This window comes from Triticum aestivum, chromosome 6A, assembly GCF_018294505.1.
Source record: "Triticum aestivum cultivar Chinese Spring chromosome 6A, IWGSC CS RefSeq v2.1, whole genome shotgun sequence".
NCBI lineage: Eukaryota > Viridiplantae > Streptophyta > Magnoliopsida > Poales > Poaceae > Triticum > Triticum aestivum.
In genome coordinates, this window is record NC_057809.1 from 582,742,052 (window position 1) to 582,763,351 (window position 21,300).

Here is a 21,300-nt window from a genome sequence, read left to right on the forward strand (position 1 = left end):
CGGTATATGATCATTGCACACGTATGCCTGCTGCTTTGTGCATCTATAGATGTACGTACTGTATTACACTATTACTGGAGTACTATCTGTATATACCTCCATGAATGGCATATGGTCAACAGTGGCGGAGCCAGGAAAAATGTATAACACGGGCCGACTGAAGGCAGCAACACTTTCGTACAAATTTTTAAACAAAAAAACAGTGAGGCAGATGTAATAGCATGATATTTTTCATTGATTACACCACCATTCACCGTTGATACAAAAGGATATGCAATTTTTCAATGGTACATCACACAAAAGAAAAATCTAGATAATAGAAGATAGAGAAACTAACTTGCTCCAAGCCTTCAACTAAATGGCACTCGACGTGGTGGTTCATCGAACTCATCTATAATTGCATCTGTTGATATTCCAACAGCAATCTCCTTTTCAATATAAATTAGCAAGCAGTCCCTTAGAAATCCATCTTCCATTTTATTCCGAAGCCTTGTCTTCACAAGTTTCATGGCAGAAAATGCACGTTCTGTAGTTGCCGTTGAAACCGGTAAAGTAGTTAGACCTTTTAGCAATGAATAAATCAACCAATACAGGAACAGAGAACATTAGATACCTGTCAATCAAGTAATATTCATCTGATTTTCCACTAGATGCAAGTCGTTGACAAAGTTCTGATATAGTTGTCAAATTCTGAAACTTTGGGCTTGTGGGTACAACATTCTCGTAATGTCGTAACTGACATCTTAGATTATTCATTTCTTGTTTTTTAAAATCAGCAGGATAGAACTTTGAAGCCAGAGAACATATATTATCAATATTAAATGAACGGAATGAATCTTTTGGGTCCAAGGAAGTACACAGGATGAGAAGCTCTGTAGCTTGTTTGTTGAATCTACAATTCAGCTCTTGTGCTTGCTGATCAACAGCAACCATGAAAATGTCACAGCGATAATGGTGCTCAACTGTAGTCTCATCCTCCGCACGAGAATTAATGAAATCCACATATAACTCACTGAAATGTGGTGTTTGAACTCCATGTTTGGTACAGAATGAAAGCACGTCAGCTTTAAGCTTGTTCCAACCATTATCTCTTAGCTCCTGGATCAACATTTTGGTAGTCTTAACATCATCCATGGCATTCACAATATCTTGAGACTTTTGTTGCAACTTTTTGCATAGCATGTCCGTGATTCCCATAAGTTCTTTCATGACATGCAGAATAAATATGAAGTCAAAAGACATCATCAACTTAACAGCACCAGAAGCCTTTGCTCGTGCGGAAGGTGAAGTACCAGATCCTTTAGCAGTTGCAATGCTTTTAAGTACCAAAAATGTTGGTTTGTACAATTTCACAAGGCTGCAAACAGAAGCATAGTGTGAACTCCACCTAGTATCACAAGGCCGTTGTAAAGTTCCGACTTGATTAGCCCCACTTCCAGTTTCAAGCTCACCGAGCTCAATCAAATGCTCCATTTCAGCAACTTGATTTGCTTGCAACTCATCATGTCTCTTACTAGAAGACACAACCGTATTGATAACAAGAGCAAGATGATCAAAAAAGTTGTGAACATCAGCTACTTCTTTTGATGCAGCAACAAGAGCTAGCTGCAACTGATGAGCAAAACAATGGATATAATATGCATAAGGACACTCCTCCATGAACTTTGCTTGTAGTCCATTCCACTCTCCACGCATGTTACTAGCACCATCGTACCCTTGACCGCGAATATTGTTCACATCTAACTGATGTTGAACCAAAACAGATGATATCTCTTCTTTTAGAGTAGCCGAAGATGTATCAGCAACATGAACAATATCAAGAAAACGCTCATGAGTGAAACCAGGTTTATCAACAAAACGAATAACTACTGCCATTTGCTCTCTTTTGGATTCATCTCTTGACTCGTCAACAAGCAAGCAGAACTTGGCATCTCCTATTTCTTTACGGATTTCACTTTGCACCTTAGAAGCAATGATACCTAGAAGTTCTTTTTGAATTGTAGGCGATGTGTACTTCGCATTGCCTGGAGCATTACCCAACACTACAGCACCAATTTCCTCATCATAAGAAGCTATCAGTTTCACCATTTCAAGGAAATTACCTTGGTTCTTCGAATCAAGACTTTCATCATGTCCTCGGAAGGGGCAAGCTTGGAATGCTAACCACCGTAGTGAATCAAGGGTTACTCTAAGACGCAGCCTATTCCTTTTGATATCCCCATCTGTTTGCTTCACCACTAATGGTTCCAGATGACATGGCTTATTCTTCAGATTATCATAACATTTTGCAGCATAATTATGAGCAGATTTACTGTCCTTTCCCATGTGAGTTAAGAATGCACATCTCTCTCCGTCATTAACTCTCTTCCATTTTTTGAATCCTTTCACTGTAAACACATCAGATCCTTTCTTTCCAAGTGGCTTCTTACAAAATAAAAAGCATGGAAAACAGTAGACTGCATCTTTATCCGGTGAATATTCTAACCAAGGGAAGCTCTTAAACCAATGATATTGAAACTTGCGTGGATGGGTCACCGACTCATCGGGAGGATACTCATCCATTTTAAAATGATATGCCCCATGCTTTATATATGCCATTCGAGCTTTTTCTTGATCGTTAGGAGGATAATCTGAAATTTGGCACCGCAGACCTGGTTCTCTTTCTACCACCAAAATAGCAGAATCATCATTGCCCCTCCCTCTCATAACCTGAGGTGGTGTTGTTGATATTGGAGTTTCTTCTATTTGTTCTTGTTCATCCACTTGTTCTTCTTCATCTACCAAGGGAGGGGCATCAACCAAAATAATTTGTTCTGGAACATCAGTTCTTCTTTTCTTCTCAAAAAAAGAATGCAGTGTTGCATGCTTTCTTTTATTTTTGGCCATGGAGACAACTGATTACCCTAGAAAAATTGAACACAGACCACTATAAGACTATCCAATTTAGAGAATTGAAAAGCCAAACAAAAATTATAGAACAAATTTCAGATCTGAGCGACAGAGAAAGAAGGATCTCAAATCAAAAATATATACCTCTTCTTGTGTGCTTGCAGCAGCTTGAAGAAAGATGAGCCGTTGGCCGTCCAGCCGGCCGGCGGCGCTGCAGCAGCTCAGGAGAGAGCAACTAGAAAGATTTAGGAGATTTGGGGGCTAGTGGTTTGTCTCCATGGATGAGCAGAGCAAAGGCTGGACCACAGGGGACCAAGGAAAGGGAAAGGTGGGAAGAGGAATCACGTGTGGCTGGGAGCCGGCGGTGGCTTTGCCTCTTTGTGTTTGGGATTAGCTTTTAGGATAGAATAACACTAGAGAAAAGTCAAGCCTTGTACAGGATTCATTGTGCCAAGTTTGCTGTTGCTCATCGGTTAGGGAGGGCCACAAGGCCCAGAACAGCATAACACATAACTTCTGAAACAAAAAATCGCTGCTCTAAATTTTTTTTTGACATGTTGGCCCGGGCCTTGGCCCTAGCTGGTCCCCTGCTGTCTCCGCCGTTGATGGTCAATGCAGGTGTATCCTGCTGCTTTTCTGTGGATAAAGCAAAGAACGATCTATCTCAGTAAGTCAATGGATTCTGAGTTAGGGCATCTTTAACGCGGACCCTCAAATGACCAAACTGTCCGATGTAGTTTGTCATTCAACATGGTAACTCATCGATCCATGGAGGTGTCCGCTTGTCCGAATTCCACAAACCGGACGCAGACTTTGCTGGAGTCCGGACCTTTGGCATGTAGGACTCCCGCACCCCCGGCCCAGTCAAATTCCCCTACTGAGCCATTTTTCTTCCACTCAATTGTTGCTCCCCCTTTGCTCTACATCCACACCCTCCTCATCTAATGCCGTCGTTGCACCTCTCTGGCCACCGCCAAGGCATTGTTGGACGTCTGCATCCTCCACCCCACGTGTCTACCCACCTTGGACCACACCGCCCTCCACCTAGGATCCGTCCGCAGCCAGGTACTATCTGCCCTCTACCGACGCCATCAATGGCGGATACCACGCCGGGCACGTGTTCGGTCAATTTTCATTGAGATTTTTTGACCTTCTTGTTGTTGCTTGGTGCGTGGAAGGTTGTATTTGTGGAGTTTGTAGGCATGGGGCAAGGGGAGTCGACGTTTTGGCAAAAATTGCATTCTTTGTATCATGACCAAAAGCATTTTGCGCCTATGACTTGCACGTGATTCATGATCACATTTAAAGTCTCTAGGCCATCTGTGGTACACCATCTCCAACTTCGTCACGGAGTTTAATTTGTGGTGTGGTTGCACGAGTGGAGATAATGTGGCCACTGGACTCGTCAACCATATAGACCATAAGGTTTGCTTCTTGTTGCGTTACATGTTGGTAAATTCATTGATTCACTCGATGTGTGCAACTCGATAATCATCATGTTGTAGAGACTGGACGCACGGTTGTGTTGTACTACAGGATGGAGGGCAAACCATTTACGTTCATACATTGTTGAATTAAGCTCAAGGGGCACAGTGCATGGGATGAGCTCGAATATTGTTGAATTCGAGTCGATGAATCAGAGAACTTGTTAAACATCCTGTTATGTAGGATATACTATTTATATTTAAACTAACTAGGGATATTTGTATATTATTTATGAATGAATTGTGTTATTTCTATAATTATTTTTAGAGTTGCGGACTTTAAGGGAAAAAAACAGGAGCGGGCATTTAGGGGATATGGTTGAATGGCCGACTCCTATATTCATGTTTGCAGACAATTATGATGTCCGTTTTGGGAGTTAGCGTTGGGGATGCCATTTTCATAAGAGCACCTCCAAGAGACGCAAAATAGAGCGTCCAAAAAAATATGGCAGGAGAGAGAAGGTTCTGGCAACATTTTTTTTTCTGCCATGGCAGATGAGATGATGTAAAAGTAGTGTCCTAAAATACATCACGGCTATGTTTTGCATATACTTAACAATTGGACACACAGCGTTTTTGGCACAAAGTGATGTAAAATGGCCATTTTCTTGTGGTCCCTCGCTTCCCTAAAAAAAATGCGCAGGTCGTGTGGCTGCTCTATATTTGTAGCACTTGGTGCCAAAATATTGATTTACCCTAAAAAAATAGCATCAGAATTTGGAGATACATCATCTATTAGAGAACATTCTTTTTTGTTAAAATGATGCTTTACCCTATTATACATCATCTGTAGGAGATACTCTAACGGTTTTTCGAGAGTACAAAATGAGACCAACCCAAGAACTAACCCTCGTTGGCATTTTTTTTATAGAAGAAACTCCGCGAGCACCACGCGACCGAGCCGGGACTCGAACTCGGGTGGGCTTGCAGCAACCTCAGCTGCCCAGCTAACGGGTCGACGCTCCGTCCTCATACTCTAACGGTTTCATAGTATCTAATAAATCATCATGCGCGATATGAATAGAAAATTATCCATTTTCACTTAGCTACCATTTCAGCATGCCATTATCTGTTGAAATGACAGTATTTTGTTTTGCTTTGGATGCCAGTACTGGGGTAGCACGATGTAGTATATGGGAGGAATGGACCCGGTCAAGAAGGGAGTACTGTATACTCTGTTCCCTCCATGTCAACCTTGTAACATGCATGGTAACGTGCAAGTCTCCCCTCGTAATTCGTGTGTATCGTGTGGCATTCAGAATGCGGATCGAGATCTATGCACTGCAAGTCTCCCCTCGTAACTCCGAATCTAGCTTAGCTGGGTCTCCTATGCACTGCGAGCTGGGTCTTCTCAGTGTGAGGCGTGACGCGCATATAAATAGCATCGCCATCTCCATGGTACTTACACCAATTAAGAGCCGCGTCTTAATCTTAGATACCTTTATCTCTTAGCTCCAGCAATGGCTTCACATGCATCCGCATTTAGGATGGCCATCCTACTCGCCGCCGTTTTGGCCGTTTTGGTCCTGCCATCCTTAGCATGTCGGAAGGCTCGAGCTCCGGCTCCGGCTCCCGCTCTGGCTCCAGCTCCAGCTCCGGCGCTGGCTCCGGCCCCGGCTCCGGCGTCCGTGATACTATGCCAGGATTGTGACTCACGGTGTCAGGCGGCGTCGATTTGCGATGCCTACGTTGCCGCGGCGGGCTGCGGAAATGCCTGCAGCGGCGCGACGCCGGACTGCGAGCCCTGCAAGTCCGAGGTCCTCCGAGTCTGCTTGCCCAGCTGCAACGAGGGCTGCCCCAGGAACTGCGCTGAGTGCGACTGCCCCAGTGTATGTGCCAATGCCTGCGACGACGGCGCCATGCGCCAGTGTAAGGAGAAGTGCGTCTACTCCTTCTACGCGGTCGACTCCTGCCACAAATGCTGGGACAGGGCCCGCGCGCGGTGCACCGATGCCTGCAACAGCGACTGCGAGGCCAACTGCGTCAGCGGCTGACCGATAAATGCTAGGCCCAAGTGTTGTTGTGCTCGAATAAGAGATCAGTGTATGCAGTGGCATATGGTCATTGCACGCGTGTGCTGATCTATGGATGTATCACTAGCTGTATACCATCAGCCGCTCCACCGTGCTTACACCAGTTAAGAGTCGCATCTGAATTCTTTAGAGCATCTTCAACAGCCGCCTAACGTGTGGCGCGCTAAAAAATAGTTTGCAGCGCGTCCATCGCCTGAAAAAACGCGGCAGGCAGTGCTGGCTTCAGCAGCCGCGCTAAAATTTAGCACGCGCGTAGCTCCAGCAGCCGCGCTAAAATGAGCGCGCGCTATCGCACGCACATTGCGTACATTTTTTTAAATAAAATGATACTAAATAAAATTCATAGATAAAAACGATGCATAGTTTCATAGCATAGATAGATAAAACTACGGTGCAACGACATAAAAAAACTACTAGATAGTGCAACTGCAACCTACTGCCAGTTGTCATCATCATCGTCGTCGTTGGCCTGGTCCGAGGTATCGAGCTACATGTCGTCCCAACGAGGATCATTAGCCGAAAAGATCGACTGCCCAACATTTTCAACGATATCGCACTGTGATAGCGCCAAGGCCTTCCGCCGACGCCTCTCCAACCGATCCGCCCGGCGCTTTGTCGTCCTCTCCGCCCAGTAGGCTTGCTCGTTGGCGACGTCCTCCGGGTGGCGCCGGCGCCACTCCGCCATGCCTTGCTCGTCCTCCCCGACGATGAGGAGGCGACACTGCTGCCGAGTGTGCTCCGCACGGTCCTGGTCCGTGATAAGACGAGGCGGAGGGGTGACGCCCTGCGCCTGCTGGCGCGTGTAAACGTCCTGGAAGTTCATCTACGTGCGCGCCCTGTCTAGGCGCCACGCCGCCGCGTCGTACGCGCGGGCGGCCTCATGCGCAGTCTGGAAGGTGCCGAGGCCGAGCCAGACGTCGCCGGACCGGATCTCGGTGTAGTACCAGCCGTTGGGGCGCTGGCGGACGCCGCGGTAGCCCGACACTCCTCGGCGGCGCGGCGGCATGGTGACGCGTCGGTGGCGGGGCGCTGGAGGGGCGAGGAAGCAAAGAAAGCTACGAGGAAGCGGGGGAGGCGCGCGTGGCAGTGTGGATAGCCGCGTGGCGAGCGCCGCAATTTATAGCGCGCGAACTGCCGCCTTTTCTCGCGCGCGCGCAATCCTTTCCCGCGCGCTAGTTTTCCGCCACTGCTGGAGCGCGCGAAAACGTCCCGCGCGCGCTAAAAACCCAGTTTACCGCACGTATGCGCCTTTTGGCGCGGCTGTTAGAGATGCTCTTAGCTCCTGCAATGGCTTCACATGCATCGAAAAGTGCATTCCATGGCCAAGCTCCATGGAGCCCTGATTTTTTAACCTTATTTTCAGCTCTTTATCAACTTATATGATCTGTGAAAAGTCAGTTTGTCACTACAATTTGTGGACTTGTGGAGCTCCCCATTGAATAGTTCACGTCAGGATCCTCTCTAGGGAACGTAGGTCAGCTCCTTATTAGCGTCCTAATTCTTTCTAGTTATATATCGCTTTAGGGTTTCTGCTCGACCCCTCGTGTTGCCCCCGTGGGCGACCCGAGGGGAAACACTAGCCGCAGTTGAAATGTACGTCAGCTCCTTATTAGCGTCCTAATTCTTTCTAGTTATGTATCGCTTTAGGGTTTCTTCTCGACCCCTCTTGTTGCCTTGTGGGCGACCTAGGGGGAAACACTAGCCGCCGTTTCTTGACCCCGTCCGCCCACCTCCCCTCCTAGCCGCCGTCTGCAGCGGCACCGGGCAAAGCCTGGCTCGCAGGGCGGCGGCGGGGCTTCTCCTCCCTCTGAGCGTCTCAGGCGGTGCGGGACGGCCAGATCACGAGGTGTCGGGCTAGCGCGGGTCCAGCGGCGCGGCGGGCGAGCATGTTGGCAGCGACGGCTTGGATGCGAGTTCACGGTGAGGTGGTGCATCTATGGATGTTCTTTAAAATTTTATGAAGAGGACTCCTGCGGATCTTCCATGTGTCGCAGCTTAAAGAACACATTGAACCCTTTAACAGTCGTGGCATGGGCGCCCGCTCACGAGTGCCACGTCCGCAGGTTTTACTGTCGCGTTTTAGTGTGTCAAAGAGGACAGAAACAACACACCCCTCGCACCTGTCGCTCACAGCCTTCGTTCTCTTCTCTCCGCTGCCGCCAGCCTCACCGGCGCTCGTGCTTCATCTCCCGTCCCGAGCCCTCGACCCCAACACGCCGCCGCCTCATCTCCCCATCCCAGTCCCCCTCCCCCTCTATGTGACCTATCTCCTTCCCCTTTCTCTTCTCAATCTCGATCCATGAAAGTGGGCGGCAGGGGCGCCATCGACCGCGACGCTAGCCGCTGCCACACGAAGGATCGAGTCCCACATTCCTCATCTCCACGCCACCTCTCTCATCACGTCGAGGTGGCAAGCGGGCGTCGCTCGCACCACTCCCTCCTCTCTCGGGGATCCCGCCGGATCAGAGACTTGCGGGCACGGTGGCGGGCGTCTCCAGTAGCGGCGGCGACCTGCAGGCCAAGGGCTACGGCGGGGGCGCTCAATTTGATCCAGCCTAATGGACCGGTCCCTTCAGGAGAGAGAGGGAGAAGGAAGGAGAGGAGGGAGAAAGAGAGGAACGAGGAGAGGGAGCTGCAGCGGCGGATGGGAGAGCATCACCGACCATCGCATCTCCCCCCTCTCCCCCCTCACTTCTAGTCAACGCTGTCGTCTCCATCCCCACAACATCTTCGTCACACGCAGCCGCCTCCTTCCGCACCCCTCTTCGTCGCGCACGGCAACAAAGGGAGGTCCTCTCAGGTGAGATCACACAATCCTCCATAACCTTCTCTACAGTCAGTCAGCCACGCAAAAACAGTGAGGAATCTGATGCGTGCGTGCTATTGTTATTTTGGCTGTCTAAAGTGTCCCTTGAACTAATCCAGCAACCTGACATTTCTTGGTATCTAACTAACATCATTCTTATGACAGGGAGTACTAATATTATTCAGTTAGCATGCTTTTCGTGGAAGAGGAGTGAGGATGTAAAGGTTAGAAAATGGTAACTGAATGAGTGCTCTCTTTTTTCTGCCTCTGAATTGAAGAAATATATTTGTTAATATATAGAAGCTTAGATCTGTAATCAAGCTGTGAAAGAGAGTACTGTAATAGAGACTTCTATAACCAGATGTATGTACCTGCATTTACACCTTAAATATCCCTTAATTAGTTCTGTATGGTTCGTCTAATTCATGTTGAAATGATTTTATTTAGTCTGTTAATTGTATAGGTAATTAGACGGTGTAGTACTATGGCGGTGGTATACTGATTTGGAGTAATAATTACTGACATGACTTCGTGGGTACAATCTTACAGGTTTATGATATTAAGAATTAGTAGCGTGTTTTTTTGTTTGCTGCTGGATTTCCTAACAATCTGTCTCTTCTATTGTTAATTGATATGCAGACTTGCTGTTTTTCATTCAGTTGAAGAGCTCTCCAGGCTTAACATCTTTCTTGGATAATTGTGTTGTTAAATATAAAGGTATATGATTGGTTTCTCAACTCATGTATCGATAAGCATTTTTTTTCATCCTCAATATATTGTTGCTTGCCTGACATGTCCTACATTTGTCAGGTGTCCGAGGACGTTCAGTTCTTGTATGCGGCGTAAAACTTGAACTACCTACAGATGATTTCGCCAGTTCAACGGAAACTTAGAATAACCAAGGGAACTTTCTCAGTTTTTTTTGCTCTTCTCAGATTTTAGGTTGGGGGTATTAACATATATGCCAACCGTAAATTTAGATATTAATGTAAGATTAAATAGGGATAAATCCTTCTGCCATGTTGACTAATTATAATTACAAAGAAGAAAAGAAATTATTAAAGAAGAGATATAGTCGAATAGGTTGTTGTGGTGTTTCTTTGATCTTCACTAGACCTCTCATTTTTGATTGGCATGGCGATGATCTGTTTCTTCTGGTGTTTCTCTGCTTCAAGATTCGCTCATGTGCCAAAGCCAGCTCGGGGAAGCCTTCCTGGACTCCTGATCAACCAGGACAATCACGGCATGGTGAGTAGATTTTGAATCTTTCTTGCTTCGTCGGATCAGATTCGATGTGTATATGGTAGTTATGGACTGCTGACTGCTTAATGTTGTGTTTCCTCTGTGTACTATGGTGCATATTGTTTTCAGAGCTTAAGCGAGCGGAACATCGAAGGAGGATCTTGGGGATGACGGAGGCGTCGACGACAACCTCAAAGGCGAGAGGTATTGCTTTCATGTCTCTGTGTTTCTTACTTTATGCAACTCTGTCGGCATTAAGGTCGTATATTCGGTGGGAGCAACGAAAATTGAATTTGTTAATGTTTAGAATTTGGACGATCTGTTTGATACGATACGTCTGCACTGGTGATGTTGAACATTGTTCAAGACACTGTGGGTTCAGGTGTGAGGAATACAATTTGACTTGCAGGGTTCAGGCTACTCTCTTGTGCTTGTTTTGCCTTGTGATTACTTGAAACTGCAGCCTGCAGATTGAATGGGCACTTGATTTGTTAGGGCGGAAGGCTTAAGCAAAGAAAGCTGCTGCTCTTTGAGCTGTAGTACATTTCATTTGAGAGCCAGATGAGGTCCGTTAAATTAGGATTAAAGTCTGCACAATAATTAAAAACACTGAATAAGCAAGGCCATTCAGAAGCAGCACCATTGCTACTAGCTAAGGTAGATTAGGCCACGACATGTCCAAGCCATGTTATGCTTGTACACTGTGCATATCCAGCTGTTTTCTTACAGCTCCGCTAGCATCATAAATTAATTGTGGGATATGATGCACATGAGTAGTCTTCTATTTATTTTTCACCAGCAGAGTACCACTCTTATTAGTGCATTTGTTTTTTTTAAGATGTGTACATTTAGGAACAGGTTTAAAAATTAAATGAACACAATAGTTTGGTTTGCAACTCCCCACTTAGTTTGCAATCATCTACATCAAATGGCAATGATGAAGTATTCAACGTTTGTGTTATGTCTAGATGAACTTTGTAGTTAGAAAGGAGTTCTGAAATTGCTAGGGGGCATGTTTGGTTTAATGTAAAGTTGACATATATATATATATATATATATATATATATATATATATATATATATATATATATATATATATATATGTATATATATATATATGTATGTATATATATATATATATATAGACACGAGTTTTCCTGATTCATGTGTATATAACCAAACTCGTCCAAAAGATAGCATATGGAAAATGGAGTCAAAATAATGGATTTCTACTTTATATCAGAGCGCTTACCCAACTCGTCCATTTGGATTTTGGTAGATATAGTCAAGTATATTCACTCGCATCATGAAGAAGTTCCTCTTTTGGTTTGGAGGTCCATTTGTTGATATGAATTGCTTCATAATATATCTAACCAATGAAAGTTTGATGTATATGTATTAACACATATGTATGTCCTGACCTTTTGTTCTTTTTTTTCAGGTTCATATATCATCGCACTGATTTATTTTTTCATTAGGTTGTGATGTCAAGGTTACATATGTACACCACTTATTCATTAGTTCACTGTAAATTATTTAGGTATATAATTATATCTAACAACCAAAAAGCTCACTGGCTTTTCGGGGATAATCAAGCCAATCAAGATGTTCTCCTGGGTGTGAGGAAGAACCCAACCCTAGCCCCCGCGTCGTCCCCCCGCGGGCGACTCGGGCGGCGGCGCGCCCTCCCCCGCCCTCGCCGCCGGCCGCAGCCGCCGGGGCAAAGCCCCTCGCGGTGGCTGGCGGCGGGGCCCCTCTCTCCTCCGCTCGAGGGTGGCCGGTGCGGGGCGGCCTTCTCTGGCGGCGGCGTCGGGCGTGCGTGGGGCTCGGCGGTGCGGCGGCGGTGGCTCCCGATGGCGGCGTGCTTGCGGTGACATGGTGGGCGGCGGCGGCGGCGCGGCAGCTACGTGCCCGTGATGGCGGCGGTGGCTCAGATCTGGCCATGGGCTGCAGCGGGCGGGTTCTGGCGGGCCCCTTCTCTACGGGCTTCGTCTCGGCCTCCCTCTCCTTTGCCGGGGCTGGAGGTGGGCTGGTGCTGGTGGAGGTGGGAGGCGTGTCGGCCGGATCTGACGCGATTTTTCCGGCCGGCGGCGCGGGTTGGGGTAGCGGTCGGGCGTGGCTGCTGCTCCGGCCGTGGGCGGCAGCACGGGGAGGTCCTGGTGGTGGCCTCCCGGTGGTGCGGCGGCTACACGGTGGCTGGCGGCTCTGCCCGCGACGGCGGCCGGCTTCTCCGGCGTCAGCTCGTCTGCGGTTGGGCCGTTTTGACCTTCGCTTCCTCTCTTCGTCGGTCGGCCTCTACTTACATCGAAGGGCTGGCCCGCTCCTAGCTGCAGTCCATCGCTCGTTTTGCGCCCGGTGTCGCAGGACCGAGCTCGTCTCGCGCCTGGCAGCTGGACCGAGCTCGTCTCGCGCCCGGCCGTAGGGTCGAGCTCGTCTCGCACCCGGTGCAGCAGGACGGGTCGATGGAGGCCAATTTTGGCCGGCCTTTTGGGTCTCGGCGCTGGGGGCCGCCCAGGGACGTGAAAGGCGCGGCCTTTCCACTCATCTCTTTGGTTGGGGTAGCGACGGGTCTCGGGTGAGGTGGTGTCAAGGTCTTGGATGCCGGGGCGGCGGCCTTGGTGGTGGTAGCACGGTGCTCTTGGGCAGAGGCCGTTGCTTGGTGCTGCCTGGTGACCATGGCCGTGTGGGCGGCATGGTGGCTGGGGTGTGGCGTTCGGTGGCGATGAGTGTTAGCTGGGGTGAAAACCTGCTCTATCTTCGGACGGACCGGCGGCGGCGTAGCGCGTTACCTTCTTGAAGGCGTCGTCGCGGCTCTCATCAGTCATCATGTTGCTCCAGAGGAAACTCTGACCCCCGGGTCGGGCGGTGGCGGGGCGTTGGCGTCGTAACCTTCTTGGGGGCGCCGCCTTGGAGCTCACGGTTCGTCATATGCGGCTCCATCTCTTCGCGGTGGCGTGTTCACGGTGGAGGATCCCGATTGCTCTTGTAGTGGTAGGGGTGGTGTTGCTGCGCTCAGCACCTATGTATCCCGTCTTAGGTGTGTGCGTGTGTCATGGGTTGCGTTTGTACTTGGGTTGTGGTGGATCTTTGCTTTATATATAAAGCGGGGCGAAAGCCTTTTTCGGAAAAGCTCACTGGTCCTGAATCCTGGGATATGGAAAGTTTGAAGAGGCCCAACAGGCCCGTTCCAGTGGCTACAATGAACTCATTTCGAATTGTCAAAGATGTGAAAATGCTTTTCTGGACACACTTAAGAATTCATTTTATTTAGTATTCATTTCATACAATGAACTCATGTCATTTAGTATTCAACAAGACCATCTTTTTTTCCATGGACACACCTATGAACATGATTGAATTGTGTTTCCATGAAGCCTTATTGTCGGTTCGCAGGGTGTGCTATATCATCCACCTTGTAAGACTGCCACTATCTGTTAATATAGACCTATTACTTTGCTATGCCTGATGCAAGTTTGTAATAAATTATGGAACAAATCGGGAGGTTAAAGTCAGCAAAGATTTGCATATTCATCTGTAGTCAATCTTTGCATGTTCATCTGTAGTCAAATCACTTTGGTTATATATAAATGTCATCAAGGATTAACCTGGACCAACGGACGTGCGTAGGCTGATAAGTGCGCACATGAACGCTGAGGCGTGCCAATGGCACGCCCCAACCACTAGTTCTAGACCATACACCACTCTTTCATACTACTATGCCAGCTCCTGTGTATCTTCCGGTCCTGAATGTGGTGCCAGAACTGATCCTTGACCATAAAGAGAGGTAACAATGCTCATTTGCAGATTCTTGTACAGTGGCCCATGGATGATTACCACAGCCTGCAACGACGCTGTCCACCGGCAGTTCCGGCACCAACATGGCCGCATGGGGACATGCTGCCTCCCAAGGGATACTGCATCGTCAGCGGTACGTATGTCACAGCATCCAAGCTGACTTTGCGTTCGGAAGTTATAATTTGTACATCTTCGCCTTTACGATTAGTACACGTACGTGGCTTAACGCGTCTACATTTATTATTTGACAGTAGCGTCGTCGTCCATGACGTGGAGCTGGGGCTCCAGGGAAAGATTTACACATGCATGAGCGACCACCAGTGACCCTGATGGGCACACCAATCACTTTCTGCCATACCACGTCTCTTTCATGCGGCCGGTGGCCTTCGAAGCAAGTAGGTACGTAGGATCCAAATGGAAACTATGAAATATATATGGGACACACTTTGACCTTCTTGTGTTCTCTTTCTCTGCGGATAACATTCTTGTGATGCTGGAAAACTTCTGGTGTTGGAAAATACACTGACGCTGGAATACTCAAGAGAAATTTCGCATGTTCCTCCATCCATTACAAAATGCATAGGACTAAACCAGTGTCATCGTGAAGCTACTAACCAGATAAACATTTTTAAAAAAGCAAGATGAAATGTCTACATTGGTTAGCGAGTGATATATTTCTTTTCAGAGAAAAGGCAATGCGCTTGACTTTATAAATAAAGTCATGAGGACGACTACCTAAACCAACAAAGCAAAATTATGTTTTATAAACAAAGTAGCATACAGACCAGCCACAACAGGGCAAAAGCGCAGAAACATTCCTCCCATCCTGATGGAGGTGGAGTTATGTTTTATCTCATTGTTCCGGACAGCAATGAGATAAAACATAATTCCACGTGCATCACGAGGAAGCAGCAAGATCTTGCTGGAATAGGGTAGACGCCATTAATTGAACATGGGGGATTAGCACTTTCGTGGCCTCGCAATCAGCTTTCTTAGTCAATAATTTTCACTGCTGAAAAATGATAACAATTTAAACAAACAATCGGCAGGTTTATTAGGAAGACATGCTTAAGAGTAAATTTGTTTCTGGTGGTCCATGAGACCCGGTAGGTTTATTAGCGGGTGATACAGACTCCTACAGGCCGGGTAGGTAATTTCGTATAGCATTTTGTACTGTCATCCAACAAGATGGGCCAATTAAACAGAAGTGCAGTAGCTGCTATACCATCCAAATCTTTAGGCTTGAGAAAGCAACTCATATAGTATATAGCTGCTCTCTTAAATTTGACTTTGTCCGACAAACGTCTTGTACGAGCCGGGCAGGAATTTTAGTGCAACCCAAGTCATGCCCATGGTCTGGTCCTGGTGCATATGCTTACACTACGGGTGACGATCCTCGATCCCATATTTTGTTGAGAATTTGTGCAGTTAGATATTTTCTTTTCTTTTTTGGGAAATGTGGTACTCCCTCTGATCTTTTTTTTTAAGTTCCTTCGATCCGTATTATTTGTCGAATGGGTGCATCTAGATGTGGGAGTACATATTTTCAAACACATATAGAAATAATTCTTAGTTCATTTCAACCTGCAAAAAAATGCTCAGAGCAGCAACATGCACATTACACATGCATGATCAACAACCGGTGACCCTGAGTCCTTGATACTGATAGGCAGGCACACTAAGAGGTAAGAACTTTCCACCCTGCACCTCTCATTCATGCAACCAAGCAAAAGAAAACGGCAGTGGATACTTTTTGAGACCTTGATCACAGGAGATGAAAGTAAATCTTTCACTACTAGGGAAAAGCCTAACAACAGCGCGGGTTTTAGGCCTATCAATAACGTGGGCAGGAGCGCTACTGGTACGGCGCTACAGCTAAAGGTTAGCAGTAGTGTGGGTTAACCCACGCTACTGCTATATCGATTTAGTAGTAGCGCTTTCTTCATAGAGCGCTACTAGTAATTACTAGTAGCGCTTCTCCCAGCCCGCGCTACTACTATTGTTTTGTATTTTTTTTATTTCATGTTGTATTCATACACCTTTATACAAGTTTTCATATAGCAGAAATTTAGAGATTGTTTTTACATCATAATGAGTTAATTATTACATCACGTGGTGAAAGAACCGTGGACTAGTTTCAAGTGGATGGACATCCACTTGAAACTAATCCGCGGTTCTTTCATCCAATGATATAATAAATATTATCATCATCATTATATCATTAACAACTTATCAACATAATACATCATTGTCATATAACACCTCCTCATGATCATCGTTTTCATCAATGAGACATCACATAGCAAGTTGGTCACTAGTCATAATCACAACTACTCTTCATCATCAACTCTAACACATTGTACCACATAGGACCTACTACATTCTCTTAGGACCCACTATATTCTCTTAGGACCTACTATATTCTCTTAGGTAAAATAGCATAAAACAAGATAGTTCCTAACTCTTCATTATGGAAAATGGAGATTATCCTGTCTTCAATTCTTGCATTTCGCACAATGTTGCTTCCAAGAACCTCCTTACGACTGTCCATATATTTTTTCCATTCTTTGATTACCATGTGTTCACCGGTTTTAGAAATCCGATATGGACAGGTGATATTCGTAGGATGACCTGGCTGTATGTTCAAAACATCAAGGCGACCATTCTGATACATCAGATGAGGCACACAATCCTTCGGGATTTTCTGTTAAAAAACATAGTAATAACTTCGTAGTTAGCAATGTAGTTCAGTTTTAGAAGTATGCAAAAGATGCACGGATGTCGTAATAGTAAAATATCTTACCATGGTATCTCCATGGATGTTATCGTGGTTCAACACGTGCACTGGTGGCACATATTGACCATAATGTGGAGGAGTTTGATAATAGATATTGTAATTCTCAAGATAAGTATAAAATGCTAGCAGATGATTTTTCTCCTGATAAGTTAATTCAGAGTCATCGGTGTAGTAGGTTCTGTATACCATCTTCCACACATTCTTTGAAGAATCAAAATAAGCTGACAATGGAAATAAGTTGTCAACTATTTTGAAATAAACAATATAAATTAGTTAATAACTATGTTTGAGAAACTCATATAGCGGTAGAATTGGAAGCGTATCAACAAGGACCCAAATGTTCATATTGTCTTGGTCCATGTCAGGATCACCTAGATCCACGGTGACAAGCATACCCTCATAAAAATCATACATCTTGCAAAGTGCTTTTCAATTTGTGCAACCAAAATGGGTTACGCTCTGAGAATTGTACAGATTTACTTCAAAATCCATACCATGATGGGTCCTTAGGTGAATTTCCTTTGTTTTGAAACTTTCATGGTCTTCAAAACCCATCCTCTCCAAGACATAGCGTCTTGCATGGCATGGGATAAGCTAGTCTAATTGTAAAAGATGAAAATTACACGTTGAAATAGTTGAAGTCGTGCTTAATTACGAAAAAACACTTGTCGCCGTTGCGTGCCGTTTTAACATCGAATGTCTCCTGGAGCTTAATGCTGAAGCGCCGATCTTCATCCAAGTGAGGCATGTCGCATAGACCTCGGTCGTCGTTGCACCAGTCGCACTCCCCCGGGAGACTTTCGTCGTCTGAGTACGATATTTCCTATGTTTATAATTCAAAGATTAAGCTTGTACAATTAAATATATGTACTACAAAAACTAAATTATATCATTATTATTCATCACGGGTCGACTATCGGTCTGTCGAGTATTTTCTTGAAAACTCTCAGCTCACGTGGTGTATACATTCGACCGTTGGTGATGGTCGCTCCTCCTTTCGTTCCCAAGTGCATTACACCAAAATGTCTAGCACACGGGAACGAAAGAGAAGCGGCCCCCACGACAACAGTTGGGATTCTTCGTCCTCTTATATATGTTGGAGACTCTCCCTCATTGATTCCCCTCTGACATTTGCGACCGTCGGCGGTGGTCGTTACTCCTCCTTCCCCTAGTGCATAACAAAGGTCTAGCACAAGGAGAAGAAGGATAAACGACCCCTACGACAACAGTCATGATTCTTCGTCCTCATATATGGTGGAGCCTCGACAGACTTAAAGTCAACCCAAAATATCGTTTAATTATCTTTCTAGAAAATCCAGGCCACTCGATATTTCCTACATATTCTAGCACAAGTCATGCCAAAATTCACGGAAAATTCCGGCATGACCTTTGCTAAAAAGGACATATCGAGCGCCTGAAATTTGCCGAAACGGAAATTAATCAACACTCCGACAAAACATAGGCCACTCGGAGGTGTAACCTGCAAACATGACCGACCACTTGGGCAACCACATATCATATTTGAGACAAGATATACATGTTTTTATCTACATCATATCTTATAGGACTCATACTGACATGGAGATTTGGCTGGTCTCACCTCGAGGTTCGGAGGGGGTCGGTGACGGGGACGACAGCGGGGATGATGGAGGGGCTCCTAGATTTCTGCAAAAACAAAAACCCTATAAGCTATCAAGTAATTAAATGCATACGCCTTGCATAGTGGGGTCCAATTTGAGCATTCAAAATAGGAGTACTTCTCCAATTTGAACATTCAATAAGCAAAACCAAATCGTAAAATAAATAAGTATTCAAATTAGTTCTATTAATTCAACTAGTTCTTACTAAAAATAAACTTACTATAAATAAAAATAAACTAGTTCTTATTAAAAATAAACTAGTTCAACTAGTTATATTAATTTTCTTACTAAAAATACATTAGTTCTATAATTCAACTAGTTCTTACTAAAAATAAACTAGTTCAACTAGTTCTATTAATTTACTTACTAATTATATTAAACACTTACTAAAAACAGTAAAAAAACTACATTATACAATTGTAAAAAAACTACAGTAAAAAAACAGACAAAAAAGAGATGGAGGGAGGAGGGGAAGGGAGGAGGAAGGAGAGAGGAGGAGGGGGAGGAGGCCGGTGGGATCGGAGGAGGGAGGGGCGGGGGGAGGAGGGGGAGGGGGTGACCGGAGGAGGAGGAGGGAGGGGCGGCCGGAGGAGGAGGAGGGAGGGGCAGTGGGAGGAGGGACGAGGGACGAGGGGGCGGCCTGAGGAGGAGGGAGGAGGGGGCGGCCGGAGGAGGAGGGGGGGAGGAGGGAGGAGGGACGGAGGGAGTACCTCGGTGGAGGAGCAGCGCGGCGGCGGCGGACGACGGGTTCAGCGCGGGCGAGAGTTAGTGAGAGGGAGAGTGGGTGAGAGGGTCGGGCGCGTGGTGAAGATAAGGTAAGGTAGTAGTAGCACGGTTTCATGAAAAGCGCTAAAGTAGCAGTAGCGTTGGGTACATATACGCGCTACTGCTAAGCGGGGCTAGCCATCTGCGCCCAGTACAAACATAACAGCAACACATTTTACTAGCACGCGCTACTGCTAAAGTTGTAGCCATAGCGCGGTTTATTTAAACACGCTACTACTAAGTAGCAGTAGCGCACTATTTTCTCCAGCGCTACTGCTAAGATGCTGTGTATAAGGTTTTCTTTAGTAGTGTTCGCATGTCATCCATGAGCATAGCAGAAGCACCCTCGAGATGCAAGGAGCGCCAGGCGGATTATATCAGCCAATCTCGTGAGATCGAAGCGGCAAATATTTGCTAAAACGGACATATATTCCTCTTCGATGTTATCGAGGTTTCGTCGATATATGCTCGTGGCAATACGGATTGATACGACGGTTTTGGTGTGTACTTTGGTAGCGGCGAAGGCGCTTCAGTCAGGTGTGTTGTGGGGTGTTGGCCTTCCGATGTTTTGTATGTCTTTTGTGCTTTATGTCGAGTCTAGCTATGTGCTGTTTAGGTTTTTGCCGTTTTTTCTTGATAAACCGAGCGGCTTCTTTTTTATTTCTCCTTTTATAACATCCATCTTTTATGTGGTGCATTTCTCTTTTGGGGTGTTCTTGTAATAGCCTTTCTAATCAATGATGAATTTGATAGCTTTCTCATCAACATTTGTTTTTTTTTTGCTGGGATTTCCTATCAACGTTTGAAAAGAAAAGCAACGGAGAAATAGCCCATAAAAAATGATTCACAAACGTGAATAGAAAAATGAGTCTTCAGCAGCTAGATTAAAGCAGCAACTTGCATGCACATAACAGTTGCTAGCATGTACTACGTAAAAGAAAAACAGTTGCTAGCGTGCGGAGTCGTTGATCGAAATCGAAATCGAAATCGAGCAGCATGCAAAGTGCGAAAGGTCTGCGCTGCCACATAGCTTTCGATGGTACGTAATACGTGGCCCACCCTCAGCGCGCGCGCGCATAGACAAGTCAAGTCATAAAAAGTCACTTTAAATCCCGGGTGCATTGGAGCCTTATTTTTTGAACTCTGCCAAAATGCTATTTTGAAGTCTTAAAAGATTCTGGAAACAAATCAACGTGTTTATATGTATGTATATTACACATGTGTAAATTTTGATGCTGAAATAAGTAACCATGTGAGTTACACAAAAATGACAAAACCGTGATTTTGGAAAGATGAACAATGCATGCATTTTTCACTATTTGGAAATCACCATTTTGTCATTTTTGTATAGGTCACATATTTACTTATTTCATCACCAAACTTTATACATGTGTGATATACATCCATATGATCATGTAGAATTTTTTTCAGAATATTTTGAAACCTTAAATGTGATTTTCAAAGTATTTAAAGTAAGTGTAAGTTTTGAATAGAACTATTGTTATTGATTTGATGGCCGCATATAGCGGTATAAATAAGAGTTTACAGGCCAACTAGGCCTATTACAATACGACTAGGACTAGATAACTTGAGAGCCAAGTAATAGTCTAACATCCCCCGCCGTATTAACGGGAGGCTCGACAACATTGAGACTGGATCGAATATTACAAAATGAAGTAGATGGCAGTCCTTTGGTAAAAATATCAGCAAACTAAGCTGTAGAAGGAACATGGAGCACCCGAACTTGTCCAAGAGCCACCTTCTCGCGAACAAAGTGTATATCAATCTCAATATGTTTAGTCCGGCGATGTTGAACAGGATTCCCAGACAGGTAGACAGCTGATATGTT

General features: G+C 45.6%; 1 long non-coding RNA gene across 1 annotated transcript; it reads right to left on the minus strand.

Annotated features, from left to right (window-relative positions):
• Positions 1 to 215: 215 nt before the first annotated feature.
• On the minus strand, positions 216 to 774 carry LOC123131145 (uncharacterized). Its single transcript, XR_006464077.1, has 2 exons — positions 614 to 774; positions 216 to 526 (listed from the first exon to the last, which is right to left on the minus strand). It is a non-coding gene; the product is annotated as an uncharacterized lncRNA (long non-coding RNA).
• Between the last annotated feature and the right edge of the window lie 20,526 nt (positions 775 to 21,300).